The 19,035-nt window shown below is 55.6% G+C and overlaps 1 protein-coding gene across 3 annotated transcripts in view; it reads left to right on the forward strand.

The window, feature by feature from the left end:
* The first annotated feature begins 1,054 nt into the window (after positions 1 to 1,054).
* LRFN5 (leucine rich repeat and fibronectin type III domain containing 5) overlaps positions 1,055 to 19,035 on the forward strand; it is a 55,387-nt gene continuing 37,406 nt past the window's right edge. The window contains exon 1 of one of the 3 annotated variants that reach the window (XM_027458578.3): positions 1,055 to 1,503. The gene's annotated coding sequence lies outside the window, so the exon portion shown is untranslated. Of the gene's footprint in view, positions 1,504 to 1,535; positions 1,924 to 19,035 lie in introns of those variants that run through there. The other 2 variants (XM_027458577.3, XM_027458579.3) reach the window with 2 other exon arrangements.

The raw sequence follows: 19,035 nt of genomic DNA on the forward strand, positions 1-19,035 counted from the left end.
AGCACCCTGAGTGCCTCAGCCAGGGCAGCCAGGCAGGCCTGGGCACCTCAGAAGAGCGGGCAGACGTGGGCTATCCCTGCGGAGGGCAACCAAGGAGATGGCCCCTTGCGGGGGGCGCAGGGCGTGCACCTTCCTCCCAACCGCAGTCACTGGCAGGTGGATGAGGTTCATTAGCTCGTCTTCAAGGCTTTCCCGGCAGTACTTGTCACACTGTTCCGCTGACAGTCCTGTAACACCACTGAAATTTTCTCACCAAAGAGAACCGAGCAAAGGTACCGGTGTTTCGTAGCATGAGATGCACTCTTCTCTCCGTTAGAGATCTCTGGAGCCAGACGACAGCCTCTAAGTCCCTAAAAGCTCCCGAATTTATTGACCCCAGAGATAACCCAGCCTCTCCTTTTCCTGCCAGGATCATCCCCTCCACGTCAGGTGCCAGGGCCGTGCCCTCGGACCAGGCGCTCTCAGGACGGCTCCGCGGGCCCGGCTGCGGTCAGTGCCCGCTCACCATGCAGGTCAGCGCTCAGCCTCGCCGCCGCCTCGCAGCCGCTCCTTCCTCCTGGTTCCGCGGGTTGCTTTTGCCGGACGCGCGGCCAGGTCGAAGCCCCAGCACTCACGACGGGTCGCAGCAGCGCTGTCCTGTCCCGTCCCGTCCTCTCCTCTCTGTCCTTTCCTCGCTCCCCGCGCGCTGCAGCGGCGGCCGCCGCCCGGCACCGCACAGCCCCCGCCGCCGCCGCCCGCTCCGCAGCCCGCGCCCTGCGCCGAGCCGGGGCGGGGGGCGGCAGCGCCCGTGGGCACGGCCGTGCTCGGCGCCCCGGGACCGCGGGCAGGCGGCAGGGTGCGGGGTGCCGTGCCGGGTCCGTGCCGGGTGCCGGGTGCCGGGCGCGGTGCCGGAGCCGGTCCGGGTGCGGTGCCGGCGCCCCGCGCTCCCCCGCCCGGCGGCACGTCTGCGCGGCGGCGGCCGGCGGCTGCGGCTCAGCCGTGCGTGCGGCGGGGCGGGGAGGCGCCCGGCTCCTGCAGCCCGCCCCGGCGCGGCGGCGCGGCGCGGGGGAGGCGGCGGCTGCCTCCATGCTGCAGCGAGCGGCGCGGCTGCCCGGGGCCGGGGCCGGGGCTGGGGCTGGGGCCGGGGCCGGGGCCGGGCGGCCGCCGGCGGCGCGGAGGATGGGCGCAGCAGCCTTGGCGGAGGGGCGAGCCGCGGGCGCCGAGCTCCCCGCCCTGCCCCGCCGCAACGCCCGGCGCCGCGGCTGCTCCGCCTGAGCGCGCCCGGCGCGGAGCGGCGCGGAGCCGCATGGCCCTGCCGCCGGCCGCCCCTGCGCGCCGCGCGCCCGCTGCGCCGTAGCTGCCCCCGGGAGGCGCCGGGGCCGCCGCCGCCGCCGCCGCGCCCCGCGCCCGCACCCCCCTCCCGTCCGCCCGCCCGTCCGTGCGTCCAGCGGCGGCGCCCCGGCGCGCAGGATTACGCAGCGGGGCGCGGAGCGAGAGCGCTCGGCGAGGATTAACCTGGCGCAGGTACACGGCAAGGTCACCGGCCGGCCGGCGGGCGCGGAGCGGCGCGGAGCCGAGCGGGCTGCCCGCGGCGGGGCGATGCGAGCGGGCTCGCCGGGCTGCGCCGCCGCCTGCCCCGCGCCGAACCCCCGCCTCCCGCCCGCCCGGCGCGGGCTGCGCGCGTGTGCATGTGCGCTGCCGCCGGCCGCGCCGCGCTGAGCCGCCGCGCTCCATGGGGCCGTCCGCGCGGGCTGCCCTGCCCGCCCCGGCCGCCGGCAGCCGCCGCCGCGGAGCCGCTCTAGGATGCGGCTGCTGAGCGCCGGCACTGGGCAGAGAGGCGGCCGGGCTGCCTGCCGCGACGCCACGAAGCCCCGCCGGAGCCTGGCCGCGGCCGCCGCTGCAGGGGGAGCGCTCCGGACGCCGTCTTTCCCCGGGAGGCACCAGGTAATCGCGGGGCGGGCGGCCGAGCCCGGCCCCATCTGCATTGCAGCCGCCGGTCCTCGGCCGCGCGGGAACGGGCGCGGGGGGGCGGCCGCGGCGGGTCCCGGGCCGGCCGGGCAGGGCAGGGCAGGGCCGGGCAGGGCAGGGCAGGGCAGGGCTGGCCCCGAGGCGCGGCGGGCGGCGCCGGGACGGGGCTGGCGGCGGCGCCCGGGACGCCCCTCCCGGGGGGAAGGCGGCGGCCGCGGGGCTGCGCGGGGCGGGCGGGGCGGGCGCCCCGCGGACCGGACGGGCCGGGCCGGGCCGGGCCAAGCCGAACCGGGCCGGGCCGCGCCGCGCTCCCGTCGCTGCCCGCGGGACGGCGCCGGCGGCCGCCCGCGGCTGGGGGTGCTGCAGGGCCGCGAATGCCGCGGCGGCCGCCGCCCCCTCCGCGCCGCGGCGCGGTGCTGCCGCCGCCTGGGGAGCGCCGGCACCGCCGTGCCGTGCCGTGCCGTGCCGGGCTGTACCGGGCTGTACCGGGCTGTACCGGGCCGTGCCGGGCTCTCCGCTGCCGCGCCGTGTCCGCCCGCGCGGGGCTGCCCCTGCCCGGCGGAGGCGCCGCGGGGCCGCGGCCACGCTCGGAGCCCCCGGGCGCTCACGCGGGGGCTGCGCCGCCGCCCCGTCGGCTCCTGCGGCCGCGGGGGTGTGGAGCTCCTCCGGAGGGAAGGCGGCTGGACGGGGGGGGGGGCCCGGCTCTCCGGCACCTCGCCTGTCCCCGCGGCCGCAGGCTGCCGGCAGCCGCCCCGTCCCGCTGCCCTCGCCCGGGCGCACGCCGCTGTCCTCGGTGCTGGAAGGCTGTCCCCGGGATGCCGGGCTGTGTGTGTGCTGCTGTCCCTTCCCCTCCCCTCTGTCTGTCTGTAGTGTACGCTTCTAGTCTGCGGGAAAGCAAATGTAGGACAGGAGAAACCTTTTTTGCTGCTGGAAGGTTCCCGTTTGGGGAGACGGCACAACAGTTGTAGAGGAGCCAGCGGAAACCTTGCAGCCATGTTGATGTCAGGAGCAAACAAACCTGATTCCAGGGAGCAGCCGCAGCCGAGGAGGGGCCCGAGGGGGAGCCTGCACAGTCAGGCTGGCTCTGGGGCTGCCGCACCCAGGGGAGCACTGGCGTGGCTGGGCTGGAAGCGCTTTTGAAAGCCCCTTCCTTTGCTGCTTGCCAGCACTGGCTTGGAGGCACAGGATCTGCACCCACTGAGGTCTGCCATGAGAGTTAACGTGAGCACTGCCCTCTCTTATTGCCTTCTGTGGTGCAAGACAGCAGTGTTTCCTCTTCCGAACCTTTGTCTTGTCTAGCTTGGTCTGTCAGGTCTCTGGGACAGGCACTGCTTGTCATTGCATGGAGTGTCTGGAGCAGGACTTGCTGGTCTCAGTTGCAGGTGCGAACGTAACCTGACCAGTCCCCCAAACCAAGTGTGGGAAAGTTGGGTGTCTCTAGCTACATCCACCCTACGGCCTTCACAGCCTCCAGCTGACTGTCCTGGAGCCTGGATACCCATGCCTTGGTCATCTTGCTGTTCTGACATCTTTCCCATCCCTGCTTGCATTTCACATGTCCCCAAAGTAACGTTGTGTCAGTTCATTCCTTGATTGTTCTTGGCTGAGTGCTGCATGTCCAGCTGTGTTCAGGCTAATGTGGCCAGACAACAAACTTGTGAGATGGGATGGATGCACCCTGGGTCATTTTAGCCTTTTTGGTGACAGCTGTGTTTCTGAGGGCCTGCTGCTGCTCTACAGGAGGGTCTCAGCTGGTTCTGACAGCACAAATCGTGTCTTCAGATGTTTCCAGGAGCACGGTGTCCACCTGTGCTTTCAGGGCTGCACATGCCTTATGGTGCCTCATGGCCACTGGCTGGGATCCCAATTAGCTTAGAGACATTCCCCCAAAGCTGTGAGCTGTGTATGAGCCTATGGACTCTGCAGTGCTGCTGGAGGTCTGTCCTGGTGGAATGGAGTTGGTGTGCTCCAAAACAAGGACTCTGCTGATCTGGGTGTCAGGTTCAATTTTCTAAGAAGAACCATACAAGAAACTGAGTGCTGTCAGTGCCCAAACACCTTTCTGATGTACATTTCTAAATACATACTGTATTCAAGGGATTGTGTATTTGTTTAAATGCATAATAAATGCATTTAAATGCATAAGACTATCAAAATGCATATCCAAGCTTGCCTGCTAGGCCTCAAGTCACAAACCTTACTAAGAAGCTTCCCTTGACATAATAGCTTCTTTCTGAAAGAGCAGTTACTAGTTCTATCATGGCAATGCAGTCAGTGGAAATATATCCTGGATATTTCAGACATCTAGCATGAGTTTGAGGTAGTTTACCACTTTGATGGTTTACTAAAACCCATACAGGTACAGGAATGGACTCCAAACTGTGCTATTCCAGTGAGTGCCGGAGGGCTGGATGATCTTATCTTCTGTTTATGATCAAGAAAAAGGCAGGACTCTGTGGTGCAATGTTATTCAGGATGGTTTCCTAGGGGTGGTTCTTGAATTTTTCATATAACTCTTGTCATCTAGAAAGGCTTCCATTTGGCTACACAGAGATGAGTGAAGATAGACTTTGGTCATAAGGCAGGGGAAGAAGGATCAGGGATTGTCTCCCCGGCCCAAAAACGGGGCTGACTCGGTGTGTGGCGCAAAACGGATCGGAACCCAAGGAGAAATGTAGCAGAACAGTGTGGCAAGAAGGAAGCGGGTCTTCCCCGGTCAGATCTCCTGTGAGCTGCTGCCACTGCAGGTGGCTTAGTGTGCATTGTTTCGCACAGAGTTCATGGAGAGCCTGGTGTGCCCCTAGGTACGGTCTTGGCAAGCAAGGGTGCCTGCAAGCTGGAAGCACAATGGGAAGATGAAGCACCCGAAGGTGCCTGGAGAGCTCGTTCGCCTGCTGGGGTGTATGGGGATATGTCAGATGCTGGAGAGCTAATGGCTTTCCATTGCTGATCAATATTTCCTATGCTTTCAGATGTGGTAACAGGTTCAGTTTTATAGAACAATCTTTGAATGTTCTCTGAGCAAGCAACCAGTCCAGAAAATCATGCTAATAGCTCTGCTATTAACAGGCCTGGCAGAATTTGAGCCAAACAGAAAAGGCTTGTCTAAGTGCTATTGAAGCGTTTTGGGCCAGGCATATTCCATGCATTAGGGAAGATTTGTACTCCTTTGACCAGACATTGCTGAGTGTTGTCTATTTATACACATCTAAATATATCCTCTGCAGTCTTCAGACTTTTCTTGCTAGTAGTAAAATTACTTTTCAATATTATGCTATTAAAATGTGCTTGCTGACACGATTTGATGAGTTTCGTGCTAAGAGATATGTCTCTGCATGTGTTTTAAATAAAAATTATTCTTGAAGTAGTTACCTAAAATGCTTTGGAAGTAAAAGCATGTTGTCAGCGCAGATGGATAGCAGAAAACAATGTAGTTGAACAGAAGCACTACTGGAGACATGCTCAAGCCTCTAAGGCCAAATTCAAACCAGTACAGGGTTTTGTTGCTTACAAGTGAACCACTTCTTCTATAAATATATATCGAATGTGTACTTTGCAATGAAAAGGAAATATTTGCTCCCAATTAGTCAGGTATATCTCTGGTATGCTGAAGTTTGAGACATCGTTCTGGAAACAAAATACTGAAGAAGCACCTTCTCATTTGCTGCGAGTGTGTATTGGGCACAGGGACCCAGCCAGTGCTTTGGTGCTGGGGCCTCCCCTCCTCCACAGCAGCACCCAGGCTGGCACCTGCCTGCCCTTGGCAGCAGCGGGGGGTCACAGCGATGGCAAGATGGGAGCAGGACTCTCCTCCCCGGGTTAACTGACCGAGCAGCTCCCGATGGAGAGCAGGGCCCTGAGTGAGCGGGGAGCCCGTGGCCAGCCCTCCACCCAGCCGTACTGCGCACCAGGGAATAATTGCTGGTGGAGGAGCTGGTCTGGGAAGCTGTCACCGAGTGCTGAGGTGGAGAGTAATAATAATTGCTGTCCGGGTCGTGTTTTGGAAATGGTGTTACAGACCCAGGGGTAAAAGCTGGTGCCCTAATTCCAGGCTATCATAAATATTCCAGCAGAACCCTGCTGCAAAAGCGAATGCAATGATGAGTCCATATCTATGTGTGCATTTCTCCTGCAGTAGTGAGGGTTTTGTGGGGCTCCTGAAGAGGGATGGAGACCTTCGATGTATTCCCAGATAACAAACAGCATCCCTCATTGGGTTGTGGTGATTATGTGGCTGTCTGTCTGGCCTGCAGCCCATCATGAAACAGTAATAACAGTAATTTTCTTTTCTGTGGCAGCTCTTGCTGATGGTTATTGGAGAAGTGAGACAGCCCGTAGAGGAAGTGAGAGGAACTGGTATTCTTAGGGCATGGAGACAGGGCACAAAGAATGTAAAAGCAGGGTTCTCAGAAGTCTTCAGACTGGTGTTTCATGCCCTGATGTCCAAGGACAGGCACTGTGCCCTCTCCAGCCCCTTGAATCACAGAATCATACAATGGTTTGTGTTGGAAGGGACCTGAAAGAGCATGTCGTTCTACCCCCAACCCCTGCCACAGGCAGGGACACTTTCCACTAGATCAGGTTGCCCAAGCCCCAGCCTGGCCTTGACCACCCTCTTGGATGGGGCATCCATAGCTTCTCCGGGCGGCCTGTTGCAGTGCCTTTCCACCCTCGGAGGTGGTGAATCCTAGGTCCAGACTCTGTTAGCCAGAGGTCTGTGATGTGGTCAAAGGTTGTGGTGCCAGGAGCTTGACCCTGGAGGCCACTGCCCGGCCAAGGACCAGGGGACATGGATTTCAGTGGCAGCTATGTTAGCTGACAAGTCACCCCGTAATTTAGAAAGGTGTGTAGTGGCGTCTGTGCTGTCTGAAGGGAGGAGGACCTGGGGGCAGGTCCCTGGCCAAGCACATGCCCAGGTGGTGCCTGGTCCAGAGGGCGGTGGCAGCGCTGGGCCTGGGGGCTCCGTCCACGCAGGCCCTGGGGGGTGGCTGCCTGCTGGCCCTGGCCTTGGGGTTGGTGGGGTTGGTGGCCTCGCTGGCGTGGCAGCTTCCACCTGCCTGGGGATTAAATCACTCTGCAGATAATATTTGTCCTGAGCTGGCTGAATAATGCAAAGGGTGATTTGTCAAATGGCTAATGGGAACCCTCAGTGAAGGCCTCCTTAATTGCGTAGCATGTGGCTGGAGTGACTCTGAGTGCCTGAAGCTGGTTCCCGATGCTGCGAAACCTTTGCCTAATGCCTTGCTTTTGAGGTTGCTCTTCCAGATGAAGTTTCTCACCAGGAACTCTCAGCAAAACATTTCCGTGAAAACACGTGATTAGGTAACTTTGCTTTAAAGTTGAATGGCTTTTTTGTCCTTTGAAGTTTTTGTTCAGGCTCCTCTGTGAAGATCATGTTGGATTGCTTTTTGGATTAGAGGCATAAAACTGTTTTCATTGCCTCAACATTGTTATGTTGCCAGATATCTGATATTCCCTTGGTACGTCATTGTAATTCTTTGTTTTGCGTAGTCTCTGTGCCTGGCCAAGGGGAACGGAGAGACCAGAGGCCTGAGCTTGGCAAGGAGCCCGCAACAGGGAGGTGTGACAGCTCTTTACCTACCATAGCACGAAGACTGACCACCAGCTGTAATACAGCAGTGAGCAAAAGGCAGAAGCAGTGTAGTAGAAAAAGTCCGACAGACAGGAAACCCCCAAATGCGTTTTCAGCACACTGGTGGGAATGTTTCTGGTCCTAGGATTTGGGATTTCTCTAACAGTACTGAACAGTAATTCAGAGACTTTCTGCTCCATGTGGATGAGACGTGGTTTGAATTTCTTCTAGGTTTTAGCCAGAGTTAAGAATTTACCCATTTCATGCAGTCTATCCCAGCAAAGGAAAACACATACAGTTGGCAGCATTGCCTGTGCTCTGGAAAGCTGCATTGTTTTTGTTTTCACCAACACACTCTTAAAATACTTGATGTGAAGCCCCCTTCAGGCTTCGTGGGATGGTGTCTGAGTAAGGCGAGCAGGACGTGTCGCCTTGCCTGGGGGCACCTTAGTGGCTGTGCTGAGGACATGACATTTCACACGAGAGCCCCTGCTCGGGGCCATGACCCAGCTGCACTGTGCTGAGCTGCCTTTGAGCCCGGCCACGCTGGGGCTCCTCACGGCTCCACTGGGCACTGGCGCCACTGAGCAGGCGCTGCCACTCGCGTTGGTCTCATGTGCCACAAGAGGACCCTTAGGACCCTTCTGCACCGACACAGGGCTGTGTGTCTGCCTCCGCCAGGGTGTGAGGAAACCAGATGAGAGCAGTGCAAGCCTCAGTTCAGGCTGTGGTGGTGTTTGCCCATATGCAACTGCAGGGTGTCCCGGCAGGCTGTGTTCAGGAATCTTCTTGGATAGTCTGTGGCAGGGCTGGGGAGGTGGTGTGGGTTGGTCCATGAGGACTTTCCGCACAGTGCAGCTTGTGAGTCTGCAGCATTTGGGCCCCTTAGGTTATGGCTTTGGTTCCTAAAGAGGCTTTGTTGCACAACCCAGTGCCACGATGCAACTCCGTGGCTTCTCTCTGTGTATCAGCTCTGTGCATACCCTGTTAGAGTGGGTCCAGAGGAGGCCACAAGGATGATCAGAGGGCTGGAGCTCTCCTGTTGCACAAGAGGCTGAGAGAGTTAGGGTGTTCAGCCCTGGGAAGGCCTTCCAGCAGCCTTCCAGTTCCTAAAGGGGGCTACAGGAAAGCTGGGGAAGGACTCTGTCAGGGGGTGTAGTGATAGAACAAGGCTGATAGTAATGGCTTTAAACTTAAAAAGGGTAGATTTAGATTAAGTATTAGGAAGAACTTTATTTTTGTGAGGGTAGTGAGGCACTGGAATAGTCTGCCCAGAGATGCTGTGGATGCCCCGTCTCTGGCAGTGTTTAAGGCCAGGTGTGATGGAGCAGCCTGGTCTAGTGGAAGGTGTCTCTGTCCATGGCAGGGGGGTGGGAATCTTATGATCTTCAATCACACAGAATCACAGAATTTCTAGGTTGGAAGAGACCTCAAGATCATCGAGTCCAACCTCTGACCTAACGCTAACAGTCCCCACTACACCATATCCCTAAGCTCTACGGTCCCTTCCAACCCAAACCATTCTGTGACTCTGTGGGAGAAACTTTGGGAAGGCAGCAAACTCACAGGCTGGAAAGACCTGTGCTGTGCTGGAGACAAGGATTGTGGAGTGCTTGTGGGGACGACCAGTGTGCCAGGTGACATTTCACTGCAGGGGCTCTGCCCAGACTCTGCGAGCAGTGCACCCACATGGATGCCCCTCTTTGGGCTGCTCAGCGTTTGGTGCCCTGGCTGTAGCAGTAATGGACAGGGCCACTCCAAAGCATGTTCGGTCCCTGTCACCCAGCCTGTGGCAGGGGATGCACTTGGGGACCAGTTCTGCGGGTGCAGTTTTCTTTCTAGTTGTTCCTTGTTCCCTCGCACAGAGCCCCGGTTCTCACTCCAGATGATCACAACAGTTGCCTCACATGCACCTCCCCATCTCTGCATCCCCGTGTCTGCAAGCAGCGAGAGGCCCTCCTGGTGTGGGCTAGTGGAAAACCCATGGGGATATGGTTAGTCCTCTGCTGCATGTCTTCAGTTGTCCAAGATAAGGAGGTTTGTTCATGTTCTAGATAGAACGAAGATATTTCAGCTCATGGTTTGTTAAAAATAGGTATACGCCTAACAGTGTATGTGTGCGGTGGCAGGTAGGTGCTGTGCCCCTGCTGCTGCCCCTTCCTGCAGTGAGCAGCCATAAATGGCTCATCGTAAATGGCTCTTCAGCCCAGCCCCCACAACTGTTTTTGCAATTAAAAGATTCAGAGCAATGCTTTTGTCTTGTTCTAGTAGTATAATGCAGTTTCTGTTCTATTTTATTTTATTTTATTTTATTTTATTTTATTTTATTTTATTTTATTTTATTTTATTTTATTTAATTTTATTTTATTTATTTTATTTTATTTTATTTTATTTTATTTTATTTTATTTTATTTTATTTTATTTTATTTTATTTTATTTTATTTATTTTATTTTATTTTATTTTATTTTATTTTTTTTACATTTTGTCAGAAAACTTTAGCACTCCAGTCAGTACTTCTCATATTTCAGCTCCATAAAAATGGAACCAAATTGGAGTTTTGCTGGTGTAAGAGCTGAGCATGGTTTCTTGTCTCATGGCATCCTTCATAGACGCCTGGCACACTGGCAGTGTAGTCCTTCATCCAGCCTAGCGCTTAACATACTTATCTAGGTTTAGTTGCAGTAATCCTTTTAGAGTCCATAGGACTGTGCAAAGGGCTAGAGGAAGTGCGTGCCTGAGGGCTTGCCTGGCTCAGGGCCCTACTGGCTGTTACTTCAGTGATATAAGGTCGTGCCTTATGGACTGCTGGACACTGCTGGACACTGCTGGACACTGCTGGACACTGCTGGACACGCAGTTCCACATGCACAGGAGCGTGCTGTTGGGACCTGCTCCTCTGCTGGGCGCGGCGCAGAGCTGGCACCTGCCCAGGGCAGCAGCAGAGACATGAAGAGGGGTTTCCTGAACCTGCTCTGCTTGGAGAATCTGCTAGAAACAGTACAAGGGTTGTGCATGTTGTGAAACATTGGCTTTTAAAAATTTAGTAGAAAGTCATAAATTGCAGTGCCATGAAGTTCGCTGTGTGGGGTGGCAGATTTACAGTAAAACACATCTCTGGGGGGGCTGCCACCTTAGGAGGAGGTTTTTATTTCTTCACATGACATATGGTGGTCTTGTTAAATGAGCACTGGTCATTAGTGTTGAGTGATGACCTACTCCCCGGTGTGATGGGGAATAAGAGCGAGGGCGGTGTGCCGGGCTGCCTTGTGGCGTGCTGTGCGCTGCTCCCGGGCGTGATGGTGTGGCTGGGGCTGGGGCTGGGGGCACCGGCCCGGCTCTGCCCTGCACCGGGGCTGTGCTCGCTTTGCTCCCAGTGCTGTGGGCGCAAGAGAAGAAGGCGTCAGAGCTGGCTGCTGGCCTGGCCTCTTCCTGGGGCACTGGCCCCGCTCCTGTGGAAGTCAGATCCAGGACCCGGCCCTGGCCGCACTGAGGATGCAGGGTCTCAGGGCATCCCCTGGGTCACAGCACCGGCCCCGCTGCCCCGCGTGGCGTGTGGGCTCGTGGGCAGCTGGGCGAGTTGAGTTGCAGGACGTTCGTCCCTCAGGACGTTCGTCCCTCACCGTGGTCCCGGGCAGGGGCTTTGTTTGCTCCGCTGTAAGTAAACAAGGAGAGCACACTCCAGTTTGCTTTTTGTGTTCAAACAGCCTGACCTATAGACATTTTGATGCGGTTGTTGAAATGGGAGGTTACTTCCCTCAGGGCTCACATTTCTGTTGTATTCATTATTGCCCATTACTGCCCTGGGTCAGACACTCTGTTTCCAACTTGTTTTATTTAAGAGGCAGTCTGCAAACAAACACCTTCTGTGTATTGAAGCAATCCCCATGTCCTTCCCTTCCCATAGAAGGAAAACATGATAAATACCATGGAAAAAGATGTAGTAGGTAAAGAAGGATAGTTACAGCTGACTGCTAGTTACACATGACAACTGTATGGATTTCTAAGGGAGCAAATTAGGAATATAGTTTATAAATGAATGTTCCTAGTGCAGTGTTGTGGAATATGTAAAAACGAGTAAAAGACAAACTGCTCAGGTAAATGCCCTTTGATTGCTTACGTTGGCGAGCCACGCGATCAGCGTTAGCTCTGTGTGAGTATCACAGCCCCTCACTGTTCGCAGACATTGTGTTATTGTCTTCCATGCTTCCACTGGAGGATACAAACAGCTCAACTGAATAAGCTGAATTTCTACCAAGAAGCATTAGAGAGGCCTGTGTTCAGACTGCGTGACTGTATTTGAATTGCATCTGGAAAGTTAAAATAATAATAAATAAATAGCAATAATTAGGAGCAAAATTCCGGCTGGCAGAATTTTGCTCTCAGAATGCAGAGTTGCCATCTGAAATTCAGGCCATACATGAAACCAGATACCCGAGTGGTTCCCTGATGGTCAGTAATGCTTCTTTGATTTATATTTGGAATGTGGAGAGAGGTGAAGGATAAAAGGGGAGAGTGAAGGGCACAAGCATTACAATTACCACATAAATCAGAAGAATCATACTCTGAGGGTGCAATGTGTTTCTTTACTGCTGGACACAGAAAATCTAAACCAAAACATCTCTGCAGAATACCCATTCATCTGGTGGTGCACTGACTGCGTCCATGCAGCACGGCAGAGACAACGGCTTGCTCATTGTCCCGCTGCCATGTGCCGTGTCCCTCTTCAGTTTATGTTCTGACCAGCAGTGCAGAGATTGCAAATAATGCTGAGTATTAAGATGCAAAAGCAATATTAAGTAGTATTAAGATGCGAAAGCAGATATTTTACACTGTAGGCTGGATTCTTAACTTAGATTTGTGTGCGCAGGGCATCATGAAGCAGGACATCCTATTGCTTTTAGGGGAGTCTCCGTGTGCACTGTCTAAGCATGCTAAGTTTCACTGACATAGCCTTGGTTTGTGTCTATTTTAGCAAGTGGTGGGGGCAGCAGGAGAGCATTTCCAGGGTGACATGGTGGGTGGTAAGGGGCTGATGTCCACACCACGTGTGTCTGGGATGTGGCACAGATCTGGCTTTGGTAAGACATCATGGACCGGACGGGGGCTAGAGGCAGGAGCACACGGAGCGCGGGCAGAGCGTGCTGTCCTGTCCTGCTGCGTTTCCCTGGGAGCAGCCCCGAGCGGGGCTCCCCAGTGTGGGGTGTCCCCTGGGATGGGGCTGGCATGGAGCCTGGCTCGCTGCTGCCGGCAGTGCAGCTCTGCAGCACGCGGCTGCGGGGCGCTGGCTTGGCTCCGTGCAGGCTCAGCCCAGGGCTGGACGGCGGCGTGCGACACTTCTTATCTTGCCAGCTCAGAAATGCAGTGCTCAGGGCATCCTGATGGATTTGTGACACTCCCTGTGGGACTTTGTGCTCATAAACCAATTAAAGGATTACATTGTAATAATGTGGAGAGTATTCTTTGTTCATTAAGTAATGCAGGTATAATTCAATTAGTGACAGGCTGACCTGCTGATGTCAAGATGTGGATGCCAGCCAGGTCAGAGTCTTGAGCTCTGCTTTCCAGCTCAGCGACAAGCTCGCTTCTGGCCTCTGAACCAAAATGGCAAAAGCTGGAAAGAGTAGCTACAAGCTAAAACGCTGAGATGGCTGCGCCTCTGGTTGCTCCTCCTGCCTTGCAGAGAGCTGCTGGTACAAAGTCAGGGGAGAGTCACTCTGCAGGATGCCCGGTCTCCCTAAGAGCTGCCTCTGATCACCACTACTGGTAGCTGGAGGTGAGCACAGGCAAAGCTTCAGTCCAACTCTATGTGGCCATTTCCTCATCCCTTGCGCCATGCTCACTTGGCGCCGTCCTGGGTAAGGTAAGGTGCGGAGGCAGCCCTGATACCTACCACGACCACGGCTGTCCCCCACATGAGCCGTGCTGCCTGTTCTGGTGCCGCCTGCTGGGAGGGAAACCCAGGCCTTGCACAGCTGCATCTGCCCTCATGCCTTTGCCGGCCGAAGAACGAGACATGTCCCTCCGGGGCTGCCGGGGGCAGCAGGACCTGACTCGCCCCTGCTTCCAGCATGCAGCACTCAGCCTCTGTACCTGCATGACTCTGACTAGCTAGTGCGTGTTACTCCTGAGCAGTCATTAAAACAGCAGAATTTGTTAAGGTTTTTACTAGTGTTCGTTTATGAAATGTTTTCAAGCTTGGCTGGGTATTTAATGTTCAGCATGGCTCAGAAAGCACAGTTTGACCAAACTGTGAAAGGCAATTTGCTCCCAGGGAGAAGCATGCCATGCAACATGGCCAGCCCAACTCGAGCATGCAGCTGGGACCAGGTGGGTGCAAAAGGTGTTTCTGGACTGCCAGAGATTTCCAGAACAACCAGTGGGTTTCACTATCCAAAACAATGATGCTGGTCAAAGTCATGCTCTGGTTTTCCATGCAATCCCATGACAAAATTATGAGGAATTTGCAGGAAAGATGAGGCAATGCCTACTGTGTTATATGTTGAATGCAAATACAGTGAGAAAATACCTATATTATCTATACGTATGTGCAAATACAGACATAAAATCAGCTCATGTAGCCTTGCAGTGCTGGCACAATATAAGCACCAGACAGCACAAGAGAATAATCTGAGGACCAAGGAACGGCTTGTAAGCCATGCCCGCATTTTGCAGCACTTACTTTCTCAGTTGCACTTTGCAGGGAGTTTGCTTGGCTGCCAGTTACTGTTTGCCAGGAGGAAAGCCCCAACCTGCTAGTAGGCTGGGCAGCTGTCTTTGCAGCAAACTAGGCACATATGGTAAAATAAATGAGGCCTGGGCAGTAAGCTGTTCCCCCACTAAGGTGAGAAAAGCCAGAGGCACCCGCCTGCCATCGCTGCTGGGGACAGCGCGGCCTCGGCCCCACGCGGTGATCGCTGCGTGGCTGGGAGCGGTGCGGGTTTCTGTCCAGTTTGTGCTATATTACATTGTAAAATCGTGGCTCTCCTTACAGAAAGTCCCACCACTGGAAGAAAGCGTGGACTTTTTTGGGTGAAGGGGGAATGCTGGTTTTCCAGCTGCTGCAAGGCCCTTATACAGTAACCGTAGCAACCGGGCTTCAAAGACAAAGGGTTAAGGTACGGGTTTCCCAACTTCTCCATCTGCACAGGCAGTGTCCTTCCAATGCCGTTGTCCACCGCAAGAGGTGACAGGAGCCGTGCGGGGGGGGGCTGGCTCCATCCCCTCGGGGGGCTGCCCTGGCTGAGGCCCCCTGGCCATGGGTGCCGTGGCTGCTGGTGTGCGCCCAGAGCATGCAGCCGCACAGCACCCTGCACACCTCAGTTCCCCACGGCTTATGCCTTCGGCTACAGAACCTTAAATGTGTGAACAGAACTTGAACCTCTTTGTGTGCTGCTTCTCTCCCAGAAGCTCAAGCAGCTTCTTCAAATCCTTCCCAAAATTGTAAGATTTGAGCCCATTTGCTTGGAGGGCAGAAGTGGAAGCTTGGGGTCTCCGTGGTCAATCACAGTTTAGCAGCAATTCCCTGATGCTTAGGGTCAGTTTTCACATGCTGGTGATGCCAAGCCGTCCTGACATTATTCCTTTTCCCATCACTGTGTGATGCAATGTCTGATTTTCTATTTACCTGTGCCCTGCTGCTTCTCTTTAAAACATGCAGTTAGTTAAGGCTGTAACTTTGACATGACATTCATTCCCATAAAGTGCTTTGTACACTAATATGGTACAATCATTGCAGTAAGATGGTATCTAAATGCTTCTAAATGTCAGTCCGTGTTGATGCATGGATGCTGCTTCATCAGGAAATTAATTGCAAATACAACACCTCTGGGCATCCTGGAACAATAGTCTCTGCAGTGCTCCCAATTACCAGCCAGCACTTGCACAGAAAAGATAATGGCATATGAATGAGTTAATGGTAGTTGGAGGGGCTGAAGGGAAGGAGGATACCTTTTACAAATTAATGAAGGGGAAGAAAACAATAGAAGGAAAGTCAGTTCCTCGGCAAATGAGGACAGGGATGGAACCGGCAACCTGTCTACATAACTAACTTGATTTAAAGTTGACTTTGTCATCCTTGCAACGATGGCTTCATCTCTGCAGTGTCAGAGCAGCAGATCCAGCTGCTCCGGACTGTGGAGCTCCCTGTGTGCAGCCGTCCGGGTGTTCTGTCCCTGTGTCCCTGTGTCCCTGTGTCCCTGCCCTGAGCCTTGCCCTAGGGGCTGGGATCTTCTGTATGCCCACATTTTGGGTTGGCCACGTGTGACTCCAGCTCCAGCTCCCCCTGCCACCAGCGAGCTCCTGTGCCTGGGACTGCCCATCCTGGGCGAGAGCTGCGCACCCCTGCCCTGCGCCCACTGCTCCCGGGGACCCCTGGGCTGTCCCGCTCCCCAGGGCAGGGCAGTCCCATCGGCCGAACAGCGGCACTGTGACTGCCCCCATAGGACTACGCTGCCCAGCCCTTGGGGCTTGGCTGCAGCACGTGGTGCTCCCCTCTCCAAGGGCTGACCTGGCTGGGCTCTGGGTGAGCGGGAGCCCAGCTGGGTGGCGGGGGGCTGGCTGCTGTGCAGCAGTGCTGGGGAGGTGGGCTGAGACCGTCTGTGTGTGCCTTGCCACTGCATCCCATCAAATGGCAACAGCTGTTTGACAGTGGTCTGTGAGCCTGCTGGGCTAGGCTTGCCTCCCAGACGAGGAGCAGGAAAGAGTGAAATACCCATGCTCCCAGCCTGTGTCAGGGCAGGGCTGAGCAGCATTTTCCAAGGGCAGCCTGGACATCTTGTGGGTTCTGGTTGGGGATGAGAGGGCAGGAGGGGCCCTTGTGCAACCCTCTGTGCATGCAGCACTGCCAGGTCTCCTGAAATTTGCTAGGCTGAAATTGTGGGGAGGTGGAAACTGAGGCTGAGCTCAGGTCGAGGGTGCCCTGTGATGCTGCCAGCTGGGAGACGTGCTCCTGCGTCCTCACCCGGGCCATGTGGCAGGCAGCGGTGGGCATCCTTCTCCCAGGATGTGCCTGCTTTGTCAGGTCGTGACTCCTCAGTGGTTTTGCTGAAGTGATGATGCTTACGTCCCATGCAGTGTCAATTTTTCACATTATATCAACGTGTTCTGCCTGTTATCACCGAGGACAGAGGCGATGGCAGAATCCTTCTGCTGTGAGCATGGGCCTCTCTGTTATTTCATTAGATTCAGCTACTGAGGGACATCAGCTTCAAAATGTAATCGCTTTGCTTTGCAAAAGGTCTTTTCCAATATATTTCCAGCTGTGCCATGGTGGGTGCAAGTGCTGAGAGTGTCAATATGTTGAAAGGAAATTGCACATAAAGACAGCTCTTTACACCAAAAAGACACAGTAAGGACAGTCAGATCTCATTCAGAGGTTGTGTAAAAGGCTGACGTGTTATCAGTAGGAGATATTGCTCAGTGCTTTTGGGATTTGTTTGTTTGTTTTGCTCTATGCATATGTAAATGAGAGTTTAACTGATTGCAAATAGCAAAGTAGCACATTCCTCTAATTTAAATGGTTGGAACAAAGTGAAGCGTTGCCCTATTCCTTTCTAGTGGTGTGAGCTGTCTTGTGTCGTGGCTCTGCTGCACTGCTTTATTAGAAACTCATTTCCCATATGTCATCTTTAGACGTCAGAGTGTGTCAGAAAAGGCTGTGCTTGTGCCGGGTGTACTAATTCACATTTTCTGCAGTATATTTCCGTGCTTCCCTAGCCACTGCTCTGCCGTGGTTAGGATGCAGCAAGCTATGGCATGCTCAGGAGGTCTGCTGTGGACACCCAACTGAAGTCTGGTTCAGAGCCTCTGCTGCAGCCTGGCAGCCTCTGCAGGCAGTGGCCAGGGCACAGAGGCAGATGTCTGGAGCACAGGATCCCAGGGATTTGCTTCGTACCTCTCCTTCAGGTTGAAAGAGAGTAATTTCTTGCATTAAGAGCATCACTCCTGAGAATGAAAGGCTTTGTTTTTCCCTGGGCAGTGCTCCTGGCAGTGCTCCGGTTTGTGGCTGCTGTTCTCTGAGCAGTGCCGGTGTGGTTTGGGCAGTGCCAGAGCTGTCACCGATGTCTCCAGGTGCTTCCTCTGGTCGTGGCTGTTCGGAGAGCGGTGATGCTGGGCTGCTGCCGCCCACTGTTGCTCCTTGCCCTTCACTGTCAAAGCCGAGCAGGTCCTGGTGGCAGTGGGGACACAGCACACCTGCCAGCGGGGTGTCTGGGTGTCACCCTGGGAGCCAGCCGGGCTCTTGCTGTTGCCTCTGACTGGTCCTGGGAGCAGTGCGGTTGCTCTCAGTGACTCGCGAGAGGCTGGTCTGCTGCCGGGCATTTACATGTCCCTAGAAGATTTTTCAGCGACTAAAAAAAACCAGCCCAGGAGTCAGCTCCTGTCCAGACAGACATCCCTGGCTGAGGAGTCCCCTCTGCCAGGGGAGCAGCACAGCAACTCTGCAAGGTTGCTTCTGGAAAGCTGTAACCAGCGGGGGCTGCCAGAGGTGCTGGGGAGGTGCTGGGTTTTGACTGGGGCTGTGGGGACGGTGCTGCGGGGACAGATGGGGCTGGGGCCCCGGGGGAGAAGGGCCGGGCTGCGGGGAGCGCAGGCCGTGCTGCCCTGTGGTGCTGGTGCTGTGCGGCCTGGGCACCGCGTGCTGTGCTGAGAGGACACGGCCTGGGCTGGAGTGAGCCGTGCTGCACCCGCCATCCTCCTCTGCCACCCCTGCTTCTACACGGCCCTGCCCTGCTTGAGGCTGCTGCTTCCAAGCCCCTGCAGACTGTCCCGTGTCCTGCTGCCTCGCCAGCCCTGCTCCACCAGGAATCTTCTCCCCAGCCCCATGGCCCCGCTCCTCTGCTGAGGGGATGCCCCATCCTGGGCCCAGGTGTCCCAGCTCCCCACAAGCACCATGCCAGGGGCTGCCGCCTGTGCTAGGGGCAGGGGCATAGAGGGTTCCCTCTGCTTGCTGGCCAGCCAGGGGTGCTTGGAGCTTTATTGTATGACAAGAAGAAACACGCGGTGGTTTCTGTGCTTGGAGACTCCATCTCCCACAGTTCGTGCAGTGAAGAGGGAGGCGCGGAGGGGAGCAGGAACCTGGGGACAGATGCTCTCTGAAGATGGACCTCTCCAGGAGGATTGTGACCCTGAACTTTGGTTCGGCTGTATCAGTGATTTTGGGACTTTGATTACCGTATCTGTGTTGAGATACAACAGCAAACAGCACTCGCTCACACTGGAGTCTCACCATGGCACGTGCTGCTCACAGAAGTGCTGCTCTGCAGAGCTTACAGCCAGATAAATAAAATTGGCAGAAGAGTGATTTTTAATTAGGAACTGAACTCTGAAGCATCTCAGTGACTTGCGGTGTTTCAAGGTCTGTGGCAGCCAGGGTCGAGGCACAGACTGAAGGGCTCATCCCAGCCAGTGAAGGAGCTAGCTTTCCTCCCTTACTGCAGCACCCGAGGGGTAAACGTGGAACAAATGCTGCTGCATTGATTACTACAGAAACTTCTCT

Source organism: Anas platyrhynchos, chromosome 5 (assembly GCF_047663525.1).
Source record: "Anas platyrhynchos isolate ZD024472 breed Pekin duck chromosome 5, IASCAAS_PekinDuck_T2T, whole genome shotgun sequence".
Taxonomy (NCBI): domain Eukaryota; kingdom Metazoa; phylum Chordata; class Aves; order Anseriformes; family Anatidae; genus Anas; species Anas platyrhynchos.